The 18245-nt window shown below is 48.9% G+C and overlaps 1 protein-coding gene across 2 annotated transcripts in view; it reads right to left on the bottom strand.

Moving 5' to 3' along the window:
* Window positions 1-17493, bottom strand: part of LOC144764113 (apoptosis-associated speck-like protein containing a CARD) — an 86213-nt gene extending 68720 nt beyond the window's left edge. For both annotated transcript variants that reach the window (XM_078650282.1, XM_078650283.1), the window contains exons 1-2: window positions 17376-17493; window positions 17100-17176 (exon numbers count right to left, since the gene is read on the bottom strand). The gene's annotated coding sequence lies outside the window, so the exon portion shown is untranslated. The remainder of the gene's footprint in view (window positions 1-17099; window positions 17177-17375) is intronic.
* Between the last annotated feature and the right edge of the window lie 752 nt (window positions 17494-18245).

Genomic DNA, 18245 nt, shown 5'->3' with positions numbered 1-18245 from the left:
AGAGAAAAGTGTTCACAGGGATCCAAGCCTGGATCGAAGATGTGAAGAAACTGAAAGCAGAGGAGACAGAGTCCGGGTCATTTGCCAGTGGCCAGGGGCAAGATAGACGGATGCCCACCGATATCGGGTGCTTCAGGTGCGAGGAGGGGAAGCTTGACTCTTCAGCCACGAGGACCAGGAAGCGTTGACGACAACCAGGAGCTGAATTCGAGTTGCCCCATGAAGGATGTTGAGTGCTGCATTGCTGGTGCCCGGATTGGACACAACAAGCCTTGGCAACAGCAGCCCATGCAGGAAGAGGAAAGATGCTTCGGTGCGGACCAGCAAGATCCGGGGGACTCACCAAGTGGTGGAGAATCAGGGCACATCTGGAGCAACCAGGGAAGCCCATGGAAAGTCAAAGTTGCCTTCTCAGGGGCCCACCAGTCAACGGACCAGGGATCGCGAAGGTACCTCGAGCCAGAACACAAAGGGCTGGCTCACGGAACACTTGTGGAGTGTAAGCCAGCAATCTTAGGTGGAAAAGGTGCTCGGGGTCTGGGCTACAAGTAACCCAATGCACAGACTCTAGGAATGTCGAGAAGCTAATCCACTTGCAAAAGTGCACGTGTCCAGGGGTTCCGGTTCGACGGTACTCACGAGGGCTGCAGGTCTCAGGTTTGCTGGGGACTCAGGTCAGCCTTGGAGAAGTCTGGAAATCCACCTCCTGGGCTGCAAATACTTCGGAGTCAGGCATGAGCTTCGGAGATGCAAACCGGGCAGATGCATCTTTGGTGCCTGCCAAGCAGGGGAGTAACTCCTTTACTGCAAGGGAGATTCTTAAATCATCTAGGGGCAGATTACCAAGGCGGCGCTATGAAATTATCACCACTTTTGCAGCCGTTTTCGGCCGAAAAGCGGCGATAATTGCGTGTTTTGCTGATTTAGCGCTCCTTACAACAATGCCCAACTTTGCATCTCTAATGAGATGCAAAGTGGGCGTTTCGTGCCAAAATACCTGGAGAAATGTTGCTAACCAACATTTCTCCAATTATCAAGCTGCACGCAAACAAGCAGACTGTTAAGAAATGTAACCACAGTTAACACTACTTTCCTAACGCCTGCTTGTAACCTGACTTAGCCATGTAATCCAATGGGAGGTGGATTACATGGCTAAGATCACCCTGCCCTATGAGCAAGGTTTCGCTGGTAGCAGTGTGATTATCGATGGATTTCCAGCGATAATCACACAGTTTTCCAGTTAACGCATGGATTCCTATCGCTTGGGAGATAAGCGTTGCTGATAGCACGCTATCTCCGCGATAGAACCCAGCGTTAGCCTGCGATAATTATCCTTGTGCTAAAAGCGCTGAGCGATAATTATCGCAGGACCTTGCTAATATGCCCCCTAGTCTTGTAGATTTTCAAAGTTCCAGGATTTCTGTAGCAGAGTTTCGTCCAGGTGTAATCTAAAGTCCTGCAGTTAGGGGTTCCTTTTTTATACCCAAGGAAGGGGTTGGACATACTCTGTGGACCCACCAATGGGAGGGTTTGGAAAGAGGGGTGGCTACACCCATTTCCTTTGTCCAGTTTCGTGCCAGAGCAGAGGCTGGTAGTGCACCCACCCAGCCCAAATACCCTAAAGCCTGTGTGGGAGATGATGATACCTCCGTGTGACAGGAAACCTATTGTCCAGCCTCCCTTCCCAGAGTTTTGTCCAGCAGCAGGAGTCCAGACTCGTGTCTGTGGCATCCATTTTGTGATGCCAGGGCTCTTTTAAACTGATACTGGGTGTACCGGTGGGTACCTGGCTCTCCCTCTAGAAGGGTCGAATCATATCCCTGCTGCCAGGACTGGCGGGGTGTGGGTATCATTCTAAAGTGTTTGACACCAAACACAACATGTTTCCTTGCAGCCATCCCAAAGTTAGCATTTACCACGAGGTTATAATGCACTTAAGAGTATATAGTCAGGCTGCATCACAGAACAACCCCGGAGAATAGATTCCGGAGGCTGCAGAGGAGCCCTGCTCATGCATGGGCACCCTCTCACACAAAACCCAGCACCCTGCCTTCAGGATTGATTAGGCCTGCCATAGGAGTGACTTATAGGTTTATATGTGCAGTGATTTAAGGTAGATATAGGTAACCTATATCTAAGTACGGGGTGCATGCACTACCTTACCCAGGCTGCAGTAGCAGTCCTGTGGTGTCATTTTGGAAGGCTTCCCAGGGGTGCCATAACACATGCCTCAGCATCTGGTAGGTCTCTGGGGTACCTATGCCCTTAGTACCTAGTGTACCATATACGAGGGACTCATATGGGTACCCCAGTAACCAAAGACGAATGTACCTAAAGTACATGGAATCAATTTAGAGAGAAAGCAGCTAGGCTGGGGTCCTGAATAGCAGGGCTCCAGCAAGACTAAAGTCGAAAAACAGTGAAACACCAGCAAAAAATGGGGGCAACTATAAGAAGCAGATCCTACTCTCCTACACCTACATATATGTATTGCTTTGTATAAATGTGCATAAGAATTATGTTTTTAAAAATATAGATATTTGTTAGTTCTGCTTAACAAATGTACATATTACTTATAGTTACATTATTCGATGTTTTTAACAAGTTTATACCTGACAGCATTAATAAGTAAATCTATCATCATAACTATTTATCTACAATTGCTTCCCTACTGAATTAAAAAAATAAAATCAAAGAAATTAATTTAAAGTACAACAACACTTGAAAGCCGGTGTTTTTTAAATGCATCTTTAATCTACATATACTACCTTCCTTATATATAAAAATGTCTGTTGAACCGTCTCATGTGATCAAGGCTCACCTCGAGCCGAAACGCGTCAGGACCGAGCAGGCGAATAAACTTGCTTTTTTGGCACAATTCAAGTGGTCTATGCGTGCATGCTGAGGAGTGACAGAGTGCTGCGAGATATATATATATATATGACATTAATTTGAAGTACAACAACACTTGAAAGCAGGAGTTTAGTTAATGCATCTTCAATCTACATATACTCACTTCCTTTATGCATCCATAGACCTTCCATGTAATTATGGATCTATATATTTATTACTTTTCTTCTAATTTACAATATCCAATTCACTGCCCTATTTCCAACCTATACCGCTCTCAATATATCCTCTACCTCAATTTTCTGACTCATCCCAAACCTCATTCTGCTACCCTTTCCAATGCACTATACCGCCATCAATATATCCTCTACATCCACTCTCTCATTCATCTCAAACCCCATATCACTACTGTGATCCCCAAAATAACCCTATCTAGACTCTGCCCCCTCTCCCCCTCCTTGCATAATCTCAGATCTCTTTTACTATTCAGATCTCCCAAACAAGCCTTTCTAAACCCTTCCCTCTGACTGCTCCCCTCCACCTCCGCTTTACTCGTCCCAAACCCCTCCTACTGCTTGAACTTCAATATATAAAAATAATCTAGACCCTTCCCTCACCTATCCCTCCTTCCCTCTTCTATCTCTCCACTATTCTTTTTCAATCCAAATAACAGACTAACATGTCCACCTCTCAAATTAATTGCATATTCCCTATACTAATTCCCACTAATCCTGTTTGGGTTGCGGAGTAGTGTGCTACTAACCGAAAAGCACTTCATATCTCATCAGGGGTAGCAAGCGCTATATAAATGCAAACCTTTTACCCTCTTCTATGCCTCCACTATCCTTCGCAATCCAAATAACAGACTAACATGTCCACCGCTCAAATTACTTTCAAATTTCACTATATTAATTCACCTCTAATCCTTTGTGGGTTCCGGAGTAGCATACTACACATTGAAAAAGGGCTTCGAGGCCTCATGAGGGGTAGTAAGCGTCATATAAATTGCAGTTACAATGACAGACCAGATAACAACACAGATATGGTATTGTAGAGTCAAACAGCTGATGCCCAAAAGCACAGAAGACCAGATTTTCCTTGGACTAACACCATGCCTGTAATATGTAACCGCCATTTACCACCCATAATCCTGCATGCAAAGATCAGTGATTCTCAATTTGCCGCAAGGGAATGTTAGAACATAGCAGCAAATGTATTCTGGGCTTTTAAAGCCTGTTAGATTTGGGGGTCTCTAGTTGGCACAGGTAGGTACTTGTGACAAATAGGGACCCTCGCCTCTAGTCAGAGTAAGGGGGATTACACTCCTAAAATAACCCCTGCCCACCCTCTAGGTTGCGTGGCCCGAGCAGCAAGGCTTTACTTCAGAGGCGTTGTGAATAAAGCAGTTGTGACCACATACAGTAACCCAGTGACAACACTATTTATTTATTTTATTTGGGCATTTATTAAGCGCCTGGTTACGCCACTGGCGTGTCCCCGCGCTGTGATAAGTGAAATAGCTGTCCCCCCTCCTCCCGCAAAAGGCTATCTGCTAAACAGAAGTGTTTTCAGTTTTTTCCTGAAGAGGACTTCAGAGGGTTCAAGTCGCAGTTCCAGCGGGAGAGCATTCCAACGCTTGGGAGCAAGGTATCTAAAAGACCTGCCCCCCATGCGTGCTCTTGATACTCTGGGGACTTTTAACAGCCCAGTCTGAGAAGACCGTAGACTGTGAGTTGGCTCGCAGTGGGTTATTAGGCTCTGGAGCGGTCTAGGCGCTTTGCCGCTCAGGATGCGATGACAAGTGGCGAGAGCCTTGAACTCCACTCTCCTCTCAATGGGAAGCCAATGGAGGGCCCGCAGAGCTGGTTTAGCGGAAGACCTCCTGGGGAGCCTAAGTACCAGCCGCGCTGCCGCATTTTGAAGGACCTGCAGACGGCCCATGACCCTACCTGTGGCCCCCAGAAAAAGCAGGTTCCCATAATCAAGTCGGGAGGTGACGAGGGCGTGCACCAGCGTCTTTCGAGCAGAGATGGGAAGCAGATCTAACACTTTCCTAAGAGCTCTCAGGACACCGAAGCACACCCCCGCCACCCGGCCGACCTGTGGGCCGAAGGTAAGGTCCCTGTCCAGCCACACACCAAGGTTCCTAGCCTCACGGCAGGGGACTGGAACTTCACCCAGGCAGGGCGGCCACCACGCCGATGACCACGCAGACGGCCCACTCCCCACCACGAGCACCTCAGTCTTGTTGCCATTCAGTTTTAGGCAATTTGCGGACATCCAGGCAGCAAGATCTTGCATGCAATTCCTGAAGATGTCCGCTGCAAGATTGGGCGCACGCGATAGGGAGATGACCAGCTGCGTGTCATCGGCGTAGGACACCAGACGAAGACCGTATCCTTCCACGATGGCCGCCAGGGGGGAGACGTAGATATTAAATAGGGTTGGGCTCAGGGACGAGCCCTGAGGCACGCCCTGGCCCAACTCAATCTCCCTGGAGTAACATTCCCCTAGCCTGACTTGAAAACGCCTGTCCGACAGGAAGGACGTGATCCAGCCAAGCGCAGCTCCTGTCACCCCTCCTCCAATCAGACACTGTAGCAAGGTGGAATGAGCTACAGTGTCGAACGCTGCGCTAAGGTCTAAAAGGATCAATGCCATAGTTTGGCCCTCGTCCGCACCGTCTTAGTGTTTCCACCGCCACGAGAAGAGCGGACTCCGTCGAATGACGGGGGCGGAAGCCAAATTGCGAGTCGTGGAGTAGCGAGGCCATCTCCACGTGCTGCATAAGCTGTGTATTGGCAATTTTTTCCGCCACTTTAGCCATATAGGGCAGGAGGGAGATGGGACGGAGGTTGTCCAGTTTTTCGAAACTGACATTGGCCTTCTTCTGCAGAGGAAGTACCACTGCCTGCTTCCAGGCGTTCGGGACCACCTGGGACTCAAAGGAGGTATCCAGTAGATGACGCACATAAGGCTCAAGTACTGGCAAGCTACCATTTAACCGACTAGGAGTGGTCGGATCTCTAGGGGAACCGGATTTTATTGATCCACAAACACGGAGGAGTTCCGCAGTAGGGGGAGTAACAAACGTGGATAACCGTTGTTCCCCATTCACTCTAGTGGGTTCCGGGTAAGTAGGGCCGCTATCTGTTCTCTGAGGGAAGGAATTATAGATATTGGTAACATTTGTTGCAAAGAACTCAGCAATCCGGTTGCAGCCCTCCGTCGTGCATAATTTCTTAGGCACCACGGCTGGTTTCCTTATTGCAATACAAATGGACACCACACAGGTTTTTTATCAAAAATAAGTAGACTTTATAAAGAGTTACCACAAGACCATAAACGACAAAAATACACACTATGTTTACTTTCAGATGGTAGATTAAGCTTAGTTCAGATCTTATATGCGACACTCTGCGTCAATGTACCTTAGGTTGCATTACGCTTCCACGACAAGCAATGTCGCAGCGAGGGAAATGCGGCAAAGTTCAGATACAAAGAAATAAAGACGTGAAGATCTTCCAGATGCGGCACACTTCCCTGGGATGCGAGAAGTTCTCGGTCTGATGCGTGGACTACAGCAGCAACATCCAAGATGCGACGGCAGCAGCTCCAGCGGTGACGCTCTTCTCCCACGATGTGTGAAGCTTCCGCTCGATGCGACAACTACAGCGGCGACATCCAAGATGCGACGGCAGCAGCTCCGACGGCGGCGCGCTTCTCAGGGATGCGAGATGCTCTTGGTCGATGCGGTGCAATGCGACAGTTCCAGCGGCGACACCCTCCTTCGGAGTTCCGATGGCAGGCACAGCGACACGCTCTGACCTCGCTGCAAGATTATTCTGACATTGGCCTTCTTCTGCAGAGGAAGTACCACTGCCTGCTTCTGACCTCGCCGCGAGATTCTTCTCCTGATGCGGTGCAGTGCGACAGCTCCAGCGGCGACACCCTCCTTCTTCGGAGTTGCGACAGCAGCAGCAGTGACGGCAATACGCTTCCTCATCATTGCGGCACGCTTCTCTCTGATGCGGAGCAGTAAGACAGTTCCAGCGGTGACACCCTCCTTCGGAGTTGCGACGGCAGGCACAGCGACGGCGAAACGCTTCTTCTTGTTGAGTCGTGCTTCCAGCTCCTTGCGACACGCAGTTCCTCAGAAGGCCCAAAACAACAGCAGACACTTCCACAAGAACTCTGGGGAGCTGGGGGTGAAGTCTGTTGTCCCTGAGACTTCAGCAGGAGGCAAGCTCTTTTCCAAGCCCGGAGATCCTTCACAAGTTGAAAGCAAAGTACGCAAAGTTCCTTTCTCCTTCCTTTGGCAGTAAGGCAACCACTGCAGGCCACTCCCCCAAGCAGCACTTCAGCTTGGGAATAGTCTCTCCTCAGTTTCTTCAGGTTCCTCTCCTCAGTAAAGGTTTCTTCTTGTAGTCCAAAAGTGATCTAATTTCATGGGATCAGAGTCCCAATATTTATACCCCAAAATCCTTTGTTCCCTGAGGGGAGAGGGGCCTTTGCCCAGTCCAAACCAGTTCTGAAGCACTCTGTTTACCTGACCTCTCCTTTCCTTTCACAGTGCAGAGCAGAAACATCTGACGCCCCACAGGAGATGGAGCCAGCATTGTGGAAGGCAAGTACAATCCTGGAGCACTTTGTTGGCAGGACTCCTTCTCTTCTTTCAGTGTGCAGGGCAGAGACATCAGCCGCTCCCCAGGGGGTGGAGCCAGCATTGTGGAAGGCAGGCACAGCCTATTCAAGGTTCAGGTGCTATCCCTCCCTCCCATCTAGATGCAGATCTCTCTATTCACCACTGGGTGACTCAGCCTGTCTCTTGGAATCCCCCAGCCCTGTCACTTCATGAAACAGACGTAGGAATACACATCCTATCAGAGGCAGGTTTGAATGGTAAGACAAGCAAATACCTACTTTCTAAAAGTGGTATTTGCAAACACAGAATATTAAAATTAACTTTACTAAAAGATGTATTTTATTATTCTGAGTTCAGGTATACTAAACTCGAATTTCTACCATGTTCTCTGGGACAGTTAGGATTATAAAGTGTAATAATTCTAACAGCCCATTCTGGCCTATGGAGAACAGGTAGCCTTGCAATAGTGAAAAACGAAAATGGCTGTAATTCACTATTAGGATATGCCACACATCAGGGCTTGTTCTACCTTATACTTACAATGCACCCTGCCCTTGGGTCTACTATAGGGGTGACTGATATGAAGAAAAGGGAAGGTTTAGGGACTGGCAAGTGGGTGCACTTGCCCAGTCAGCATGACAGTACCAGACTGCACGCAGGTTCTGCATGGCAGACCATAGACACATTTTACAAGGCTGCTTCTGTGGGTGGCACAACCAGTGCTGCAGGCCCACCAGCAGCATTTGGGTTACACGCCCTGGCACACTCAGTGCACTAGGCTAGGGTCTGACAAGTAAACCAAATAGCCAAACATGGAACCACTGATTAATACATCAATTTACAATAGGGAGCACTTGCACTGTGGCACTAGACAGAAGTGGCACAGTGCCCAAAGTATCTAACACCAGCAAAAACACTTGAGGCAACAGCAAAAGAAAATGGAAGGGAGAACTACGCAAATGTGCCAGGAATAACAAAGCCCATATTCCCATATGCGTAAAATTGCTAATTACTGTATCTGTAAGGAATCATGAATATACAGTGCCACGTATATATAACAGCCATTTTAAACCCAGCATCCCCACGTAGAAGATTATCCCTAGAGAAATAAGTAAAGCACCATGCCCTGGAAATTTAACAGCCTGTGGTAAATGAAGATGCAGGGTCGGCAGTAGATAGGTTTATTCTTTAGGATAAGCGTCGTAGGATGCAGGAAAGGATGGTATGAGAGAAGCAGGAAGGCCCACAGACTCCGGCTGGCATTCACTCCAGCAGGCAGACATCAGCATTCTAATCACATCAGAGTCACTCTGACTGAGCAGCAGCGGACATAATACTAAAGGGATACTGCACAGCCATTCACCACGGGAAACAGCGTTTACAACTCTGACACCACAACACGGTCCCAAAACAACGAGGTCGTTACAAGGACTGCGTTGTTAAGACGCATACAATTATATCGCAAGTCGTTTCAACGACCTGCTGTAGGGGGCGCACTTGTATTGGATTTTAAATCCAACACCTTCCCTGCTGTTGCGCAAACTGGAGTAGGAATAGTAAAAAATACTATTACTAAGTCCAACGCGCCCCCTACAGCAAGTCTTTGTAATAACTTGTGATTTAATGGTATGCTTTCGAACAACGCGGTCATTGTAACAACCGTGTTGTAATGGCATGCGATGTGTTCACATGCATTGTAAACAGCCATATTCATTCACCAGCCATAATCCACCATGTAAAAATGAGCTATTTCTATTTTGATAACAGGAAGCATTAGTTACAGTGGCATATGTATTCATCCGCCTCTTAATGTCCATAATCCCCTGTGCACAGAATGGCTCTTACTGTTACCCGACAGGAGTCACACAAACACATCACCAGGAATATGTTACACCCATTTAACACCCATCATTCCAGAGGTGGAAAAGAGGTCTCCGCATTGTCCTAATAGAAGCTGGCAGAGTAGGTATCAGATATATTGAAAATCCATTTAAAATGATATCACCCCTTGTTATAAACAGCCCCTGTGACCTGCAGAAGCAGACACCAAACGGTGCCAGAGATATGACAGAGTCATGTAGACTCAGAATTTTACATGAAGAAAACCTCTAAACTAATTTTTATAACAGAAATACCCAATCTACATTGCCAGATATGTGTTTCAGAAATTTAACACCAATATTAGTTCATTGTAAAAGTGTAAGTGAATTGTCCGTCATGTAAATTCATGCATTATGCAAATGTAACTGTTGATAATATCCGATCAAAAAAAGTAACATTCAGTTTTAATTGTTATAGTCCTATGTCAACAAATAAGTCCTCTTACATAAAGTATGTTATGTGTCTACTACTTCTGAGAACAATGGAAAAAACATCATATCATATAACGTAAACATTACATTGCATATATGGGTGACAAAATCCCGAAAGGCGCAGGATGTGACTGCCTACCAGGCAGGCAATGATTAATAAAAGTGCGTGTTATGAGAAATGGAGCATTGGGGTGCCATGTAAGCACACAAATAACACATGTCCTACGTGTTTTCATTCATATATTGGTAAACCGGGAGCGTCCCTTCATTGTGTAACTTTGTGGTCAGATGTACCACGGTTATAAAGTGTGCCCTTGTCAGACAGAGGTAGTAAAGCCATAAACACACCCTGTTACATAAACAATGCTTGCAGGCCAGGTCGCTCCACACACCGCACAGCTCCACCAGTTGTGCCCGTGCCTTCCCCCTGCTGCCTCCTGCCTCGTGAGTGTGCCGCTGCTCTGCTGCGCTGAGCAACTCTGCTGGCTCTGCCACTCTTGTAATTTTGTGATACTGTTTTGTTTGTACTGTGTTTCGGGTTCATTGCCCTTTGTCTGTCCCTCTGTCACCCTGTTTTCCAGCCGCACCCCCCTTCGCTTTTAGACCATTCGTCTTTGCCCCCGCTCCCGCTGCTGCTCCCCTGTGGCCACGCCCACTTTTCTTTCTGCATCCAGCCCCACTCCCGCCTCCCAGCTGCTCCTCCCTCCCACCTCGCCTTAAATGGCGGCCGCTGTGCGGTCGCGCCCCTGGCGCACCAGAGGCGAGCCAGAGGCAAGCCCGTCTGCGCCTGTCCGCACCTGGACCGTGCCAGAACCCCTGGACCCTGCAACCGCCACGCCACCAGACTCCGCTACAATGCCAGCACCCTCCATGCCCTCAACACCGGCCGAAACCACCACTGCTTCCAGGCCGCCCCGAATCGCACCCACGAACCGTTCTCCTGACGCACCTGCAGTTTCACCTGCGACAGAGCCACCAATACTCCTAGGACCAGACCCAACCACCTTCGCTGCATACTCCTCAACACCCGCTCCGCAAGCAAACACGCCTTCGAGCTCTGGGACCTGCTCAACACCACCACCCCAGACGTCGCCTTCCTGACCGAGACCGGGTGGAACAACTCCTCGGCGCCCGACATCGCCATAACCATCCCGGATCGCTACAAGCTCACCCGCAGGGATCGCGCCAACGGAACCGGAGGAGGAAAAGCAATCGTCCACAAGTCCACCCTCAAGGTCTCCACCCACGCGTACGACACCCTCAACACCGCCAAACACCTGCACTACCGGATCCACACCGACCCCAACACCCCACTTAGAGGAGCACTCAGATACAGGCCCCCCGGGCACAGTTCAGCGACTCCATTGCCGACCTCGCCAGCACCCACGCACTCGCCTCCACGGACTACATACTCTTCGGAGACCTGAACTTCCACCTCGAGAGCAACAATGACACCAACTCCACCACCCTGATCAACAACCTCGCCAACCTCGGCCTCAAACAACTCATCACTGCACCCACCCACGCCGCCAGACACACACTGGACCCCATCTTCTCCACTAGCACCCACGTCATGTACCACAATACCACTGAGCTCCATTGGACCGACCACCGCTGCATCCACTTCTCCTTCAAGAAACAAACCACGCACCATGCACCACAGCACCCAACTGCTGCCCCACCGCCGCTGGAGCAAAGTCACCAAAGACCAGCTGACCTCCACCCTCGCCCAGAACCCACCCACAGACCCAGATGCCGCCACCCGCAACCTCAGACAGTGGATCAATCATTGCGCCAACACCCTCGCACCACTCAAGAAACCCTCCAACAGTCACACCAGCAAGAAAGCCACCTGCTTCACCGACGAGCTCTAGACCTCCAAGCGCGCATGCCGAACACTGGAGAAGAAATGGCTCCATGAACGCACACCGGACAACCATGCAGCCCACAAGGACGCCACCCGCAGTCATCACCACCTCATTAGACTAGCCAAGAGATCCTCCTTCAAAGACCGCCTGGAGAACAACACACACAACAGCAAAGAGCTCTTCAGCATCATGAAGGAACTCTCCAACCCCAGCGCCAACACAAATGACATCCCGCCCTCTCAACAACTGTGCGACTCACTGGCCACCTCTTCCACCGCAAGATCGCTGACATCCATGACAGCTTCATCACCATGACCGCCCCGACTACGCCAGACTCCACCCCCCCTGCGAACACCACCCACACCAGCCGTCTGACCTCCTGGGCCAAAGTCAGCGACGACGAGACATCATCCACTCAGGATCCCCGTCAGACCCGTGCCCTCACCACGTGTTCAACAAAGCAGACGCTGGCTCAGTGGTCCACCGATCCGCTGTCATTCGAAGCTGACGAATGACAGCGGATCGGTGGACCACTGAGCCAGCGAATTCCTCACGTATAGGACCGAGAAGCGGATCTCTTGGCCTTGCGCCAACACCTCTACAGGCGATTCAATACGACCTGTGGACTGTTGTGCAGTACACCTTGTCTTGAGAAAGACCCGCCACGACCTTACACCTAGGCGCAGAAGGGTCGAAACGTCAAAATCCTGTAACTGGCCGTTGATCTCTAGGATTCCAAAACTGAAAGAAATATCTAGAATCTCTAGACATCTAATTATCACGGCCTACAGAAAAACAACTGTGTATATATCTATATATTGATTGTATAGATTTCTAATTTCACTTGTATATATTTGTCACTATTTGATCACTATTCACTATTGTCACTATTTTGCACAAAATTCTATCTGGACAGTCTTTTCTTAAAAATTTCTTTTGTATTGAATAAAAAGTCAAGTAAAAGACTTTAAAGTAATAAATAAGACCTCGAGTCATTAGTTGGGAGGTTTTGAACTGTTGTCAATGGAGGGGGTTCCTCAACCACAATAGTATTGTTTGAATTACTCATGCTTCGTACCCAACAGAACCACTTGTTTTATTAACCATTAACTACCCAGGTTCTGAGGGACCCAGGGTTACCCCGTTTTGTTTAAATCTTCGAGCAGTAGCAGCACCAACCCCCAGCGCCTTGAGACCCTCACGGGTAAGTAATGCGCTTTACAAGTACTCTGATTGATCGATTGATTGATTGATTGATAGGCAGAAGAGTAGTGAACTTCCACAGTAAATAGGTGAACATGACCCCGCTCTGCCCCCAGTGGACACTTGAGGGAGTGCAGCCCATCAGCCCATCCTTCCATCAGCCCAGTGATCTTTTAGTTTGCCAATTTAATTACTGAAGCTGTGATTTATCCAGGTTTTCTGATTTCAATATTTACAAATCAGCCAGTAAATGGGCATCTATTCCTGTTTCCTTATGTTAAGACTTTGTTTTGACCTTTTAGTGCATTCTTCTATCGTTTTTATAATACCGCGTGAACTCGAGGTATTGCAGCGTCAGGTCACAAGCATTTATTTTATTTAATGCAATTTTATATATAGTTCGGACATTACCCGTAGGTGTCAGAGCGCTTTACAAAAGAGCCAGTTGCGTTCCATGAGGATATTGGGTTACATAAGAGATGCAAACAGATTTTTATTCTTCGCGTCACTGTGAGATGAAGGGATTTGTCCAGAATCAGAAGATGTTGAGCGGACGCCGAGAGGCGAACCAGGCTCTAGAGTTTCAATGACGCAGCTCTGGCCCTGACACTACATTTATTTATTTGTGCGTTTTTATATAGCGCGGACTTTACCCGAAGGTGCCAGAGCGCTTCACAATAGGATCAGAACTGAAACATGAGAACATTACAAGTGAGAAAAATACAAAAGCAAACGTTACATTAAATGACGCAAAAATGACAATCGTGAGCCAACAAAATACAAGAGGAGCAAACGGTGCATTACAAAAGTGACAATCGTGAGCCAACAAATCCCGTTTAGAAGGAGGGAGGGGGGCAGAAGCCACATGATGGGCTCGGGGCTCCAAGGGGCCTCGAGCTAAGACAGAGCCAAGGTCAGGCTCGAGCCCGCCTCGATTAGACACAACTATCAGCAGTGCTTTAAATGGGCCGGTACTCACCGGTACTGAGTACCGGCACTTCTTAAATGTATCGCTCTGAGTACCGGCACTTCTCTACTGCCCGAGGAGAGTACCGGTACTCATGAAAAGGTCGGCTTAGTGGCTGTGAGTGCCGCGCAGTGGCGAGCAGGAGGGGGACGTGTCTCTGGGAGCAAAGGCGCCGCTTCTGTCTCCTGATCTGAGCCCCTGCTGAGCTATTCAGCAGGGCTCATCTGAATAATGTCCGGTGCTCGCCGTCACGCTCTGCTGGACAGAGCTGGGTCGAGATTCGTTTTACAGTGTGTGTGTGATTTTCAAAGCGCAGCACTTCAGGTAGGGAAAATTCCGTGCAGGGTAACACTTTATAGATAGATAGACATATTATCAGGAGCGGATTCTCACACTTCCCGTACTGTCTCTGGATCAGAGGGTTAATGCCCAGACGATGCGATCGAAGTGGCCCCTGGAGCGCTAATCTAACTGCTTTCTGCACTGATGCACCTACCTTCCTAACGCCACATGCCTCAGTTACCGGTCTGTGCATAGAAGGCTTTCTTATATGCTCAAAACTAGCGCCGCCAGCCCGTTGTTGCCCCATATTCCCAGCACTCTCCTTTGGATGCGCCGGGCTCCCATCTTGCTCTGTCACACAGTGGTCGCCCATGCTGTGCAGGGTGTTTCATTTCCTGCCTGCCAGCCGGGCCCCAGGGCACCCAGGAACTCTCCTGCTACATGGACTTGAAGGAGGAAGCCGGTGTTCGAGACTCGATCCCCTGCCCACCTCCTCCTGCCCTCCACATGAGGGGCTATTGCAGTGCCCAGCCCCGATCCCCTGCCCACCTCCTCCTGCCCTCCACATGAGGGGCTATTGCTGTGCCCCGCCCCGATCCCCTGCCCACCTCCTCCTGCCCTCCACATGATGGGCTATTGCCGTGCCCAGCCCCGAGTCTAACTTCTGCCCACACTCACCGCCAGCCCAGTGCTACCTTTTCTCTAAACTAGCAGCTTTGCTGATTTATTAGTAGTGCCAAGCGTTTAATATCCCTGCTTGACAGTGACACTACGAAGCAGCACCCTTTATTTTCTCAGCACAGTTAGACTTGCTAAGTCAGGTCATTATTGTTCCTGCTGGAGAGAGGTCAGAGTTTTCTCCACTGGCACTTTTCACTCTGACCTTTAAGTAGCGTAGAGGGTTAATATGCCTCCTTCAAAAAAAGCATATTGTATTGTACTTGATTGTATGTGGATAGCTCAGTGGGTTGCTGCTTTTGTCACAGAGATTCCTTTGTTTCATGTGGTTTGGCCGCACCTGAAGCTGAGGTTGGGGTGGAGGGTGCTGATTTTTTTTAGAATTTGAATAGCTTCAAAAGCACCTATTGCAGAGTTTGACTTCCTTGTTCCTTACATGAGTGTGATTTCTGATATTTGTCTATTTCTATTGACTTCATACCATGGTTATGCTCGCATGAAAGTGCCACTCTAAATGTTGCACATCTTGTTGTTGCCTGACTCTCGTAAATCCACTGAATCTATGAAAATGTCACACAAAAGCAATCTGAAACATTAGCAGCTATACTCAAATGGATGTTTTTTTCTGATATTTATAGGATTCCCTCGTCTTACTTGCTTAATTTTGCTAGCGAGAAAGAAAGTGTCACTCATAGTCGTTGAAATGGCACTCACAATTACCATGAAAATTTGAAAATGTCACACATAGCAATCTGAAACCTTGCCAGCTACGGGGTCCATTCAGGCCCTGTGCTGTCAACCACATTCACACTATCCTCTGCATTTGCACAAACATAGGAATCATGGCAGTCCCCTGGTAGTGGCAATTAAAAAAGCCATGATGAAGAGTATGACATGGCTTTTAACATACCGGAGTCTTTAGTGTGTCTGCTTTTTTTGTGTATTTGCCTGCATTTGTATGCTGGTTTTTGTAAGAAAAATGGGTGGCACTTTGTGTGTACATGTCTGCTCCATGACAAAGGTTCACAAATATAGTAGTAGGGAGGGCTGGTGGGTGAGGGAGTGAGTGAGTGGACAGATGAGTAAGCAAGGGTGGATGGATGAGTGAATGGATGGGTGAAAGAGGGTGGATGATTGGATAAAAGGGTGGATATAGGTGGATAAGTCAAAGATTGGATGGCTGAATGAAAGTGAGGGGGGATGGATGAAAAGGTGAATGATGGATGAATGAAAGGAGGGATTGAGTGAAAGGGTGGATGGAATGAAAGGGTGGATGGAATGAAAGGGTGGATGGAATGAAAGGGTGGATGGATAGATGAGAGAAAGGATTGATGGATGAGTGAAAGGGTGGATAAAGAGATGGGTAAGTTGAAGGATAAGGATGAATGGATAGGTTTAAAGATGGATGGATAGGTTTGGATATGAAGGGTGGACAGACTGAATGGTGAAAAACTGAATGATGGATGAAAAACTGAATAGACGACAGAATGTAAAGGGTAAATGGTGGACATCAGCAGGTAAATGGTAGGATGAATGGATAGATCGATGGAAGAGACAAGAAATATCTTCCGGGGAGGGTCATGATGATTTGCTTCATTTGCTTGGTGCCATAAGAGCTTTGGTTCGTAGTGGAGGTATTTTCAGTTTCTTCCTACTCACATGCTCAAAAAATATATAGTATTGTGCCAAACAACAGCATTTAACAGTATGGCATTAAGAAGGTGTAACTATTGCAAAAAAAGGAAATGTTTATTATCGGATTTCTCTTTCATTTTGTGTAATATTAACCTGCTTTGTTTATATACACACATTTATCATGTGTTTTGTTGTGTGGTGCAACTGTTATAGAAGTCGTTAAGTATCATCATGTCTTGCCCTTAGCCCCGCCCCTGGCCCCGCCCACTTACTACAACGCTAACTCATGTTAATGAGTACCTGCACTTATTTTTTCCCATTTAAAGCACTGACTATCAGTGAACCCCCCACTTGTAGGCACCCAGGTGCGGGGTCAGATTCTGAGGCTGGGGGGGGGGGGGGGGGGTCGCTGTGCGCTGAGTGTGCGCTCAACCCTCTGCCTCCCTGCGGACAACATCTGGGCCCCGCACAGGAATCCTGTCCCATCTGAGGGACATTCACTCCCAGAGGGGCCCCCTCCCGCCCCCCTCCCGCCTCGGAGCACCGACGGCCGAAGCCCCCGAGGGGGGAGCACAAGCGCTCCTCGGACACATCAGTGGCGACGAAGAAACGCAGGATGGACAGAGGGGACGGAACAAAAGACAGACACACTCACTCACCTGTGGCTCTGACACCGACTCAAGAAGACGACCCCGACGACCACAGACCCTGCAGTGCCTCGACGACCCCCAAATTTCTGAGGAAAGAAAAAGGTCAATTAACACGGAGGAAGGAGGAAGAAAAGGAAAAGGAGTAAAAAACACCGAGCAGAAAAGACCTCCGTATTTACCCCTGCAGGACTTGGAGGCGGGAGAGGAAGGAGAGGTGGAAGAGGGAGTAAAGACCAGTGATTGAAGGAGGGAGGAAGCCCCAGAGAGGGCCCGTGCACCACAGACCTGCAGGAGAGGAGGGACAGCCCTCAGTGGGTACCAGCCTCGGGCCCAGGACCAGCCGCAGCCCCCCTCGATGCCAGGGGCCTGGAGAGGTGACCAGAGGGCGAGGTGGACTCGGATGCGGCCGCTTATGAAAGTGAAAGTGAAAGGCGGCGGCAGGAAAAACCGGAATGCGCTCACCTGAGAGCCAGAAAAACAGCATTTGTCTTCGCGAGGTTGGCTGCTCTTTGTTCTTAAAGGCGGTGCTTGACTGTTCGCCCCCTCTCGCCCCACAGAACAACACGAGCGCCTCACGTCAATCACTGTCTGGGATCCGAGAGGCCGGGCTCGCACGCAACGCTTTTCTGCAAGAATTGCTCCTCAGTGGCCACAGTGAGGACAGAGAATAAAGCCAGACTCTCTCCATAAGAAGCAGGAAGGGGCCAGAATCCCCCCCTCCAGGGGCGCACAGTGTCAGCATCGGGGGTTCAAGCAGAGAATCCTCCCAGCTGGAGCATGTGCCCGATGCTCGAAATGTGAACTTACCTTGAAAAAACGAAAGACAAGGCCTTTGGCAAAACAGGATCAGTTGGTTTAATGAAACGCTAAGGGTCTCATTTATGAGACATGAGGCATCGCTGCGTGAAAGCAGCGATGCGTCACTTCTCATTGCGCCCTCCTTGCGACATACCTGATGCGTCATATTTAATGTATGACGCATCATGTCGCAAGGAGTTACAGATACGTCAGTATTTCTGACGTATCTGTAAGCGCAAAAGTCACGCATTGCTGGAATGTGTCCCAAAAGAGACGCAACTCCAGCAATGCGTCCTTTCACATGGGGCAAGCCCCATGTGAAAGGGCTTGCGTCAGTCTTACGCCTGCTGTGAGGCA

This window comes from Lissotriton helveticus, chromosome 6 (assembly GCF_964261635.1).
Source record: "Lissotriton helveticus chromosome 6, aLisHel1.1, whole genome shotgun sequence".
Classification (NCBI taxonomy): Eukaryota; Metazoa; Chordata; class Amphibia; order Caudata; family Salamandridae; genus Lissotriton; species Lissotriton helveticus.
This window is presented reverse-complemented; position numbering and strand designations above follow the sequence as displayed.